The following is an 11,218-nucleotide window of genomic DNA, read 5'->3' as shown; positions in this document are numbered from 1 at the left end:
TCCACCGACTGGTGGGGCCCACCGACTGGTAGGCCCGCCGGCTGCCGACCCTTTGGCCGACAGGCCGGCCCCACCGCTCGGGGGTCTTATCGGGGGCTGGTTACTGTTACCTTGCCCCTGGCGACGATGGCTTTGTCGTGGTAAGCATGGCTACAGTGCCGCCGCGAGGCGGCTCATCACTGTAGCCTTACCTTCTCTTGTCTCCTTAATGAAGCACCTCCTTGGAGGGAGAGAGTTGGCCGGCTGTTGGAAGCCGGCCATACCCTTGGCCGACTGTAGGAAGCCTGGCCGCCTTCGGGATCTCCCTGACCGAGGGGGCCCGCCACCCACGGGTCGTACTGACCCCTCGCCGTGGGTGACGTCACGATCATCGTGGCAACAGTGCCGCGCCGGACGGGGATGGCCGCCCCGTACGGTGCACTGTGGCCATGCGTGCGCCGGGATTCGGGGGTGGCAGGCTTTACTGTAGCCACGCCCCGTCTTGTCGCCGTTATGTGGGTGCAGACTCTGAGGGCAAGATCTTAGCCGCCTGCCGAGGGACCAGCTCCTGGGAGTCGGCCCTTTTATGGCCGGCTTTTGGAAGTCGGCCTTCTCGTGGTCTTGTTTCTCAAGGATTTCAGGGCTGGGCTGCCTTTGCGCAGCCGGCTTGAGAGGTAGCCGGCTGGGGGAAGACGGCCCCATGTCTTGGAAGCTTGGAGGCTTGTTCGGCTTGTAATTTTTCTGAAGTGCCAGGGGAAGCCGGCTAGGCTACCTGTGGTCATTTACTCCGACAGTAGTCCCCGAAGCTAGTTGGGCTCCGAGTCAGAAAAAAGTCGAGGAGCCCAGTCAGCTTCCTATATTGAGGAGCCGGGAACCAGAAGCCGGTTTCGACTAGGCACACCGTCTCTTAGAGATCTCGAAGTTTGAAGGCGGGTGCCAGTCGGCGCGCGAGTCCGGCTGTGAACTGACCGCTCGTCGACTGCGCGCCACGTGGCATCCTCCGGCTGGAGGGGCCTGCCAGCCCACGCGCGCGACGGGACGCCGCCGCAGTCTGGGGCCCGCCACTACAGGGCCTCGACCCACGCGCGGAACTTCTGCGGCCTGGACGGACCGCGTGCGCCCCAGTGGCGGTTTCCCCACGCCGTAATGGCGCAATAATCGTGGGGCGTGGGGGGATTGGGTGCAGTTAATCCCACGCCCCCCCATGTCCTGCCTCCTCGGCTTTGCCGCACGAGGCTATAAGTAGGGGTAGAGGAGGGGAGCGCCAAAATGCTCACGCGCTCTCCCTCGCTCCGCCCCCTCCTTCTTCTTCCTCCTCTCGTCACGACAGCTACCTGCCGCCGCTCGACCTTCCTGCCAATCTTCTTGGCTTGCCGCCGCTTCATCGCAGCTGGGTCGTGCGCCCTCCTTTCGTCGTACCTTTCTCGCCGCCGCGCCGTCCCCATGGCATTGTCGAGCTCCTGGGACGGCTCCAACGTCCATGACGACCACGTCGACTTCCTCTGTCGGACGCGGCGGTTGCCGGGCGCGGATCTCGTACGGGTCCGCCTCGTGCCGAAGAGGGAGATCTCGCCGGCGCCAGAAGAGGATGAGCAGGTGATCTTCCGCTCGCACTGCCTGCGCGGCTTCGGCCTGCCGGCAAGCGGGTTCCTCTGCTCGTTCCTTGAATTTTATCATCTCCAGCCGCATCACCTCACTCCCAACACGGTGATGCTGCTGTCGGCCTTCGTCACCCTGTGCGAGGGTTTTCTCGGCGTCCTCCCCACTCTTGAACTATGGGGAGAGTTCTTTCAGTGCAAGCTCGGCACCGTCGTCGCGGGCGTGCCCGCCCCATGTGGTGCCTTCATTGCCATGCGGAGGGCGAGCGACAACAACCCGTTTCCGCTCATCCCGCTGATCCAGTCGGTGAAGCTCTGGCAAAAGTCCTACTTCTACGTGAAGAATATTACTCCGCAAGGCGACTTCGTCAACCTGCCGGCTTACATAGCCGGCCCGCCGGCTGGGAGGCATCCTTCATGGTCCTTCCGGTCCAGGTCACTGTCTTCGGGCGGGTCCGCCTTCGTTGCCCGGCTCCGGGTGATGATCCAGTCGGAGGGTCTATCCGGGGCCGACCTGGTGGCCGCCTTCGTGGAGCGCCAGGTGCTCCCGGTCCAGGGCCGACCTCATATGATCTGCCAGATAAGCGGCCGCTTCGACCCGTGCCGGCTAAGCACCAAGGAGATGCCTCACGCCGAGGTGTCTTACATGGTGAACTACATTTCCAACTGCAAGCTCACCGAGGAGTGGAAGTATGGCAAGGTGCCGTACTCTCGCGCCAATCCTCCGCCAGTGGTAAGTTTCTCTTCCTCTTTGCTCGTTGCCGAGTTAATGGTGGTCGACTCCTGACCAGCCGGCCTTTCTTTGGCAGAACCCCATGCTTCCACCAGCAGCCGGGGCCGCAGGGGTGGAATGCCAGTTCCTCCCTGACCGTACGATGGACGATGTAGACGACCCAGACCTGGGGGCAGCCGCCATGGAGGACGACATTGCGGGGCAAGGCGGCGATGCAGGCGGGTCCGGGCTCGGGGCCGGCTTCGAGGACTGGCCAGATGATGACGAGGCCGAAGTCATCGTGTGCCGCCGACCGGCGCCCGAGCACCATGGTGCGGGCCCATCCGCCAGGCCGACTGCCCAGGGCGGCGCACAGAAGCGCCGGGCCGTGTCGACCCACTTCGGCAGTCGGCCGAAGAAGCCCAAGAGTACTGCGGTGGCGACCAAGTAGGACGAGGCGGCCGCGAAGGCAGCCCGCTTCCGCAAGGTGGTGAAGCAGCCGCAGGCGGTCTCAGCGTAAGTGTCGCTGTTCTTATGCCTTTCTTTTTTCTTCTTCTTTGGTTGATGTTTTTCCAAACCCTTTTTCTCAATTTATCAAACAAGGCCCCTCTTTCCCTTGGGCGAGTCCCGGCCGCCTCCATAGTCGGAGCCGTAGGAGGGTCTTCAAACTCGCGCCGGGTAGATCCCCGCACCGACCTCCTAGAGGCGACAGAGCGGGACGCGCGGGAAGCGCGAGAGGAGCGGGAGGCGGAGGAGCGGAGGGCGGCTCGGGAGGCGGAGCAGAAGTCAGCGGAGGCGCGAGCCGTCGCAACCGCTAAGGCCCAGGTGGAGGCCGCAGACGCGGAGAGGGAGGCGGAGGCGCTGCAGAACCAGCCTCCGCAGTTCGTCATTCCCCTCCGTGTCGCGGCTCCTGACACCCCTGTGCCCCCGTTGGAGGAAGCCGGCCGCGGCCAGCCAGAGATGGAGAGGGAGACGGCGCCATCGCCGCCGACTGTAGCGGGTCGTGGGGGGCGGCCTGAAGTGCCGCCAGCGCGGCCGGCTGGGGGCGAGCCGACCGTGGGAAGGGATCTTGTGATCTCGTCACTGTTTCGCCGGCGCGCGGGGAAGGAGACTTCAGCGCCGGACGCGCAGAAGACCATGGACGCCGGCTCGTCTGCCCAGGACCTAGAAGCGGCCAGCGATAGCTCGTCCGGGTGGACGTCGGGCGGCGGGACAGCCGTGCTGAATGTGGCGGCGCAGGACGTCCGGAGCCGGCTTCAGGCCCAAGCCACCGCGCTGAAGCAGTACACCCAGGAGTTTCTCACAACATGGTCGGTTATTCAGGTGAGTCCTCCTGCTCCTTTGATTGCTTTTAATTTCTTCCGTGGGGGCACGTCAGTGCACCCTATGGGTGTAGTCCCCGAGTTCCGAGCCGGCTGCTGAGCAGGCGGCTTGGAACTTACTGGAAAGCTTGATTACCATCTTGTTCTTACTCACGTTCCTTGTCTTCTCTGCAGGAGTACCACAACCTCCGCGCGGCCGCCTTCAACTCCCAGGCCCAGGAGTTGAATCAGAAAGCCACTGATTTGACCAAGAGCCAGAGTAAGCGCTCCGTTTTTCTTTTAATTGGGGGCGCGTCAGCGCACCCACTGGGTGTAGTCCCCGAGATTCGGGCCGACTACCGAGTAGTCGGGTCGGATCTTTTCCTGACAACTTCTTTCTTTATATTGCAGGGGCCAATGCCGACTTGAGGAGCCAGCCGAGCGGAGCCCAGACCGTCCTTCGTGCCAAGGAGGCCGAGCGCACCGCCCTGGCTCAAGAGCGTGACCGCCTGGCCAAGAGGTTGGCCGACCAGGAGGAGAGCCACAGGGCGGCCCTGAAGGCGGCGCAGGACAGCGAGGCCGCCCTCAAAGCCGAGTATGAGACCGAGGCGGCAAACTGGGCCGAGATGAGGCAGGCGCTGAGCCAAGGCTACAGCCGGGTGGAAGACTTGATTGACGGTAGGCCGCCTTCTTCTTTGCTTCCTTGCCTGCCTTCTACTATCTGATTCATTTTTTGATTTTGTGTCGCTGCTTTCCTCTTTGCGCAGATTACTTCCCCGGCTACTCAGCCGCCGCCACCCAAGCCATCGAGGCCTACCGCGACACGCGACGGCAGGCGGGGGCCGAGATTGCGCCGAATGCCAGCCGGTCACTTGAGGAGCAGCTTCTGGGGCTTCAAGCCCGCCTGCAGCCGGCCCATCGCATGCTCCGCCGTCTTCAGCGCGCCGGAGCGCAAGTGCTGGCCGCCCTCTGGCCTGGCGAGGTGATTCCGCGCACCCCAAGTCGGACCGCCGACTGGCTGGAGGTCGCAGTCGGCCGCTTCGAGGCTTGGAAGGCGTCAGCGGCCCGCTCCGGCGCTGGGCGGGCTCTGGAGTTCGTCCGGGCTTGGTATCCTGGGCTGAACTTGGACCAGCTGAGCACCTGGCGGCAGGAGGCTGACGAGGAGCTGGAGGCGGTGCGGCCGGCTATCATCCAGCGCGCCTCGGCGATCGCCGAGTATACCGATACCAGCGCCTTTGCTCCTGAGGTGGATGACGCCGGCGTCGCTCAGCCGGAGGAGTGGTTCGGGCTGAACCCGGCCGAAGGTGAGGACTCGGCGGAGGAGATTGCCTCCAGTGATGAGGGCGAAGAGGAAGAGGGAGAGGATGACGAAGACGCTGCGCCGGATGGTGAAGCGACCAGCCCGCCTCAGCCCGATCGTGCTTCTAGCAACGATGCCGAGACTCGCCAGCCGGTCACTCCTCCAGCCGGCACCGCCGACTCCGCCAACCTGCCCCACTCGCCTGTTGCTCCCCTGGCTTGATCCGCCGTCCTAGCTTTCCTGCTTGTTACTTCTTTGAACAATCTTTAAATTTGCGCAGTTCCACCCACTGGGGGTGTATTCAGACTATGTTGAATGCTGGCCTTTCGAAGGTCTTTTGTGTAAATATTATGCATGTGTTTGGCTTCCGTTTATGTTTGCTTTTTATCCTTTGGCTTTTTCCTTTGCCGCCTTCCCTTGGCCGCCGCCTTCCCAGCCGGACAGCTGCTCTGCAGTCTGTGGCCGGAGAAGGACTTGGTCGTTTTTGGGAAGGCAAGTACTTGAGCTTTCTCAGATTGCAGCAAGGTGAGCGGGAAGCCGGCCAGCCGACTGCTCTAGTAGTCGGCTGGCGGGGTGGGAGGCCGGCTCGTGTTATATAAGTTCGTTAGTCCTTAGCCGTTTTTTTGCGTGGGCATCCTTTCCTGCCCTTGGCTCTTGCCAGTCGGACAGTCGTTTCTTCGAGCTGCGACTTTTGGCAAGAGGGGGCTTGGGTGCCGGCACACTACTTGTCTGGCTGCAGGTGGAACTTCAGATATAACTTGAGGCGGCGAGTCCCCGGGCCGACTGGTCGAACCCGGTGCCGGACGAAGAAAGCAAGTGTAGCAACATAATCGTATGCGTGATACTCATCTTTCATAGATAAAAGAGGGTAGTCCCCGAGTACTCCTCGGGGCACCCCTTGTCTCGTACTTAGTACAAAAGGTAGCGTGCTACGTACTGCTTTTTAACTGTAAAATCTTCGGAGGAGATTGGCGTTCCACGGTCGGTCCGACTCCTTGCCGGAATCGTCTCTCTTGCGTGCCTTCGGCTTCTGCGCGTCGATTAGGTAGTAGGAGTCGTTGCCTAAAGCTCTGCTGATGATGAAGGGGCCCTCCCAAGGGGCCGAGAGCTTGTGCTGGCCGGCTGTTCGCTGGATCAGCCGGAGCACAAGGTCGCCCTCTTGGAAAGATCTTGGCTTGACCTTCCGGCTGTGGTAGCGGCGCAGACCCTGCTGATAGATGGCGGACCGACTGAGAGCTAACAGCCGGCCCTCTTCCAGCAGGTCGACGCCGTCTTCTCGTGCTTCCTTGGCTTCCGCCTCCGTGTACATGGTGACCCGAGGCGAGTCGAACTCGATGTCAGTTGGGATGACGGCCTCGGCACCATATACAAGGAAAAAAGGGGTGAAGCCGGTCGATCTGTTTGGGGTAGTGCGCAAACTCCAGAGGACGGCCGGCAGCTCGTCGAGCCAGCAGCCGGCCGAACGCTCCAGTGGCACGACCAGTCGGGGCTTGATGCCGGAGAGGATGAGGCCGTTTGCTCGCTCGACCTGGCCGTTTGACTGCGGGTGGGCAACGGACGCTAGGTCCAGCCGGATGCCGCGTGTTGCGCAGAAACGTGCCAGTGCTCCCTTTGCAAAATTTGTGCCGTTGTCGGTGATGATGCTATGCAGTAGGCCATACCGGGTTATAATATCTGCAATGAATGTGACGGCAGTCGGACCATTCAGCTTTTTGATCGGCTTCGCCTCAATCCACTTGGTAAATTTGTCCACAGTGATGAGCAGATGTGTCATGCCGCCGCGTGCCGTATTGAACGGGCCCACCATGTCCAGCCCCCAGACGGCAAAGGGCCAGGTGAGGGGGATGGTCTTGAGTGCAGAAGCCGGCAGGTGTTGCTTGGAGCTGAAAACTTGGCACCCTTTGCAGTTTTTGACTAGTTCCTTGGCGTCTTCCGAGGCAGTCGGCCAGAAAAATCCGTGGCGAAAAGCCTTGGCGACGAGTGATCTTGAGGCTGCGTGGTGGCCGCATTCGCCTTGGTGGATGTCCCTGAGGATTGTTGTGCCCTTCTCTGGTTCGACGCGGCGCTGGAAGACTCCAGTGACGCTGCGCCTAACAAGATCTCTGTTGACGATTGTGTAGGCTCCATCTCGGTGTTGAACTTGTCTTGCCGAGATCTTGTCGGTTGGTAGCTCTCTGTTTACTAAGAAGTTGAGGATGGGCTGGGCCCAGGATGGAGCTGTGACTTCTTCTATTGTCAGGACTGCCACTGTGATAGGGGCGAGTCGGCTGGGTAGTGAAGAGTTGGGGTCGGAGTCGGCCATCGCCTGTTGTGTTGATGTAGTCCCCGGGCCGAGTTCCGAATTCCCCGGGTCGGGTGCGACTATGGCAGTCCCCGGGCCGCCTGTTGGAGTCCCCACGCTGCCTGCTTGGTTTCCCAAGTCGGATCCGACTGCGTTGGGGTCAGGCGGCACGAAGATGGAATCAGATTCTGGAGACGGCTTGATAGACGGCTTGAGGAGTCGGTGGAGAGAAACGCCGGCTGGTATGGCTTGCCGGGTGGATTCTACTCATGCCAGGGCATCCGCTTGCATGTTGTCGGCACGTGGTACATGAAGGAACTCACATCCTTCAAAATATCCACTGATTTGCTGGACGAGGAAACGATAGCTCGCCATGTTTGCATCTTTGGCGTCCCAGTCACCGGATGACTGTTGGACCACCAAATCCGAGTCGCCATAGCACAAGATCCGGCGGATGCCGAGTTCTTTGGCTAGCCGGAGCCCGTGTATGAGCGCCTCGTACTCGGCCACATTGTTGGAGGCGGCAAAATGTATTTGCAATGTATACTTGAGCTTGTCGCCCTTGGGAGAGGTGAGGACGATGTTGGCTCCCAAGCCGATGTGCATCTTGGACCCATCGAAGTGCATCCGCCAGTGAGTGGAGTCGGGAGCCGGTGGCTGGTATTGGGTTTCGGCCCAATCGACGAGGAAGTCGGCCAGTGCCTGGGACTTAATGGCGGTGCGGGGCTGGTAGAAGATCGCGTAGGGGGCCAGCTCAATGGCCCATTTGGCCACTCGGCCGGATGCATCCCGGCTGCCTATGATCTCGGCAAGCGGGGCAGTACATACGACCGTAATGGGGTGCTCTTGAAAATAGGGCTTGAGCTTCTTGGCAGCGAAGTACACACCATAGCACATCTTCTGGTAGTGTGGGTAGTTCTGCTTCGAGGTGGATAAGACTTCGCTTAAATAATACACCGGCCTCTGAACCGGCTGAGCCCGGCCTTCTTCTGGGCGTTGGACTACGATGACAGTGCTGACCACCCGGCTAGTAGCGGCAATGTAAAGGAGCATGGGCTCCTTTTCAGCCGGTGCCGCCAAGACAGGCGGCGTGGTCAGCATCTTCTTTAGCTCGTGGAAGGCTTGGTCCGCCTGGTCGTTCCACTCGAAATGAGTGGACTTCTTCATGAGTCGGTAGAGGGGGAGGGCCTTCTCTCCGAGCCGGCTGATGAAGCGGTTCAGGGAAGCCAAGCATCCGGTGAACTTCTGGACATCCCGCAGCTTGGTGGGAATCTCCATTCTCTCTATGGCCTTGATCTTTATTGGGTTGCACTCGATGCCGCGTTCGGAGACCAGGAAGCCTAGGAGCTGGCCGGCTGGTACTCCGAACACGCATTTCTCGGGGTTGAGCTTGATTTGGAATCGGCGCAAGTTTTCAAATGTTTCTCTGAGGTCTTCCAGCAAGGTGCCGCGCTTCTCCGTCTTCACCACAATATCGTCTACATAGACGTGAGCATTTCTGCCGAGCTGCTTGAGGAGGCATTTCTGCATGCAACGCTGAAAAGTGGCACCGGCATTTCTCAAGCCGAATGTCATAGTCAGGTAGCAGAAGGCTCCGAATGGTGTGATGAAGGCGGTTTTCAGGCGGTCAGCTGGATCCAGCTTTATCTGGTGGTAGCCTGAGTAAGCATCCAAGAAGCTCAACAGCTCGCATCCGGCTGTGGAGTCTATTACTTGATCAATCCTTGGCAAGGCAAAGGGATCTTTGGGGCAAGCCTTGTTGAGGCTAGTGTAGTCTATACACATGCGCCACTTGTTGTTTTTCTTCAGCACGAGGACCGGGTTGGCGAGCCATTCTGGGAAGAAAACTTCCATAATGAAGCCGGCTGCCAGAAGCCGGGCTATCTCTTCTCCCACAATCCTTCTCTTCTCCTCCGATAGTCGGCGGAGAGGCTGTTTGACTGGTTTCGCACCTTCTCGGACATGTAGCTTGTGCTCGGCGAATTCCTTCGGCACACCCGGCATGTCCTTGGGGGACCATGCGAAAATGTCCCGATTCTCACGGAGGAAATCGGCGAGCTCGCCTTCCTATTTGCTGTCCAGGTTTGCCCCGATGGTGGCAAACCTTTCTGGGTGATCTGGGTCCAGAGGTACCCTCTTTGTTTCTTTGGCCGGCTGAAAGGAACCTTGGGCACCACACTCCTTGGGGTCGGGGGACAGGGCCGGCTGCTTGCCGGTCATGGCCACGACTCGGTCCAGTATCTTCTTCTCTTCAGCAATTACAAGGGACTCGGCCAGCCGGCTGCTGGCAGCCGCGCACTCGGAGGATTTCTTGTAGTCTCCGGCTATGGTGATGATGCCCTTGGAACTTGGTATCTTCATCTTGAGGTAGGCGTAATGGGGTACAACCATGAACTTGGCCAGGGCAGGTCGGCCAAGCAACGCGTGGTAAGGGCTCTCTAGATCCACCACTTCAAACCACACCGCCTCTCGGCGGAAATGATCCTTGTCCCCGAAGAGGACATCTATCTTGATCTTGCCGATTGGGGAGCAGGACAAGCCGGGTACGATGGCATGGAACACAGTCCGACTGGGCATGAGCTGCTTTGTCTTGATGCTCAGCTTCTCCAAGGTGTCATGGTATAGGATATTGATGCTGCTCCCACCATCTATCAGCACACGGGAGAAACGGGCGGCTCGCCTTTCTGTAGCGAGGGTAGCATCCAGAACCAATGCGTAGGAGCCGGGAGACGGCATCACCTCTGGGTGATCTATCCGGCTCCAGCTAATAGGCCTTTCTGACCAGTGCATGAATTCTGGGTTGTTGGAGGCGACTGTGTTGACTTCTTGGTGTTGTCGACGTCGGCTACGCTGATCTTCTGGCTAGCTGGTGAAGACGACGTAGGTGGCATGCTCGTCGGGGTACTCATCTTGAACTGCCCCGACCGCTGGTCGAGCGGCCGGCTGCGGAGGAACCGGAGGCGGCTGACCAGCAGGCGGAGGCGGCGCCATCCCCTCACCCTTGGAGATCTGAGTGAGCCAATGGCATTTTCTGGTCGTGTGGTTTGAAGGCTTTGCGCCGCTGTGAAACTTGCAGGGGCATCAAGTGCTTTCTCGTAGGAGAAAGCCGGCCCGCCGCCCTTCTGCTTCATGGATGCGGGCCGTCCTTCGGGTTGTTCGTCTTCGACTGTGGCCACCTACCGACTAGTGGAAGGCGGCAGGGGAGCCTTGCGCTTGTGGTCGTTCTGGTGCGGGCGTTGGCTGGATTCTCCAGCCGGCGTCTTGGGACTCGGAGCGAGCACCTTCCCGGAGGCATCTACTCGGAGCTCAGTCTTCATCGAGGAATCGGCTGTGGCATATTTATCAGCTATGACCAGTAGCTCGTCAAGCGTAGTCGGCTCGTCGCAGAGGAGTCGGTGCTTGAGGAGGGTGCCTTCTCGGCACCTGGCAGTGAAGTACTCTATAGCTTGGACCTCATGCACTCCCTCGCAGGAATTGTGGAGCTCAGCCCACCGCGTGGGGTAGTCACGAGTCGATTCGTTGGGCCCTTGGACGCACAAGGAGAGTTGTCGGGGCTTAGGAGCCCACTTGTAGGTGCTGGCGAAGTTGTATATGAAGACTTCAATGAAGTCTAGCCAGCTGTTGACACTGTAAGGCTTGAGGCTGTTAAGCCAGGTGCGCACCGTGCCTTGGAGCATGAGGGGCACATATTTTACGGCAACACGCCTGTTGCCGTTTGCGATGCTAACCACGATGGAGTAGTCGATCAACCAATCTTCCGGCTTCACGGAGCCGTTGTACTTGGGCGTGCCTCTTGGAAGCGAGAACCCTTTGGGGAAGGGCTCGTCGCGGATGCGGGGGCCGAAGCAAGATGGGCCGACATCATATTCTTCTTCCAGGGCCAAGGATCGCGCAAGGCGGTCGATCCGGTGGCGGGCATCATTCTCGCCGACTCCTTCGCGGCGACCCAGCCGGCCGCTGAGAGTCGGGTGCGTGACAGGCAGCGGGGTAGGGTATCTCTCCCCACGAGGCGGCGGAGGAGGAGGGTTGCCCCACCACTCCACGGCT

This window comes from Triticum aestivum, chromosome 2A, assembly GCF_018294505.1.
Source record: "Triticum aestivum cultivar Chinese Spring chromosome 2A, IWGSC CS RefSeq v2.1, whole genome shotgun sequence".
NCBI lineage: Eukaryota > Viridiplantae > Streptophyta > Magnoliopsida > Poales > Poaceae > Triticum > Triticum aestivum.
This window is presented reverse-complemented; position numbering follows the sequence as displayed.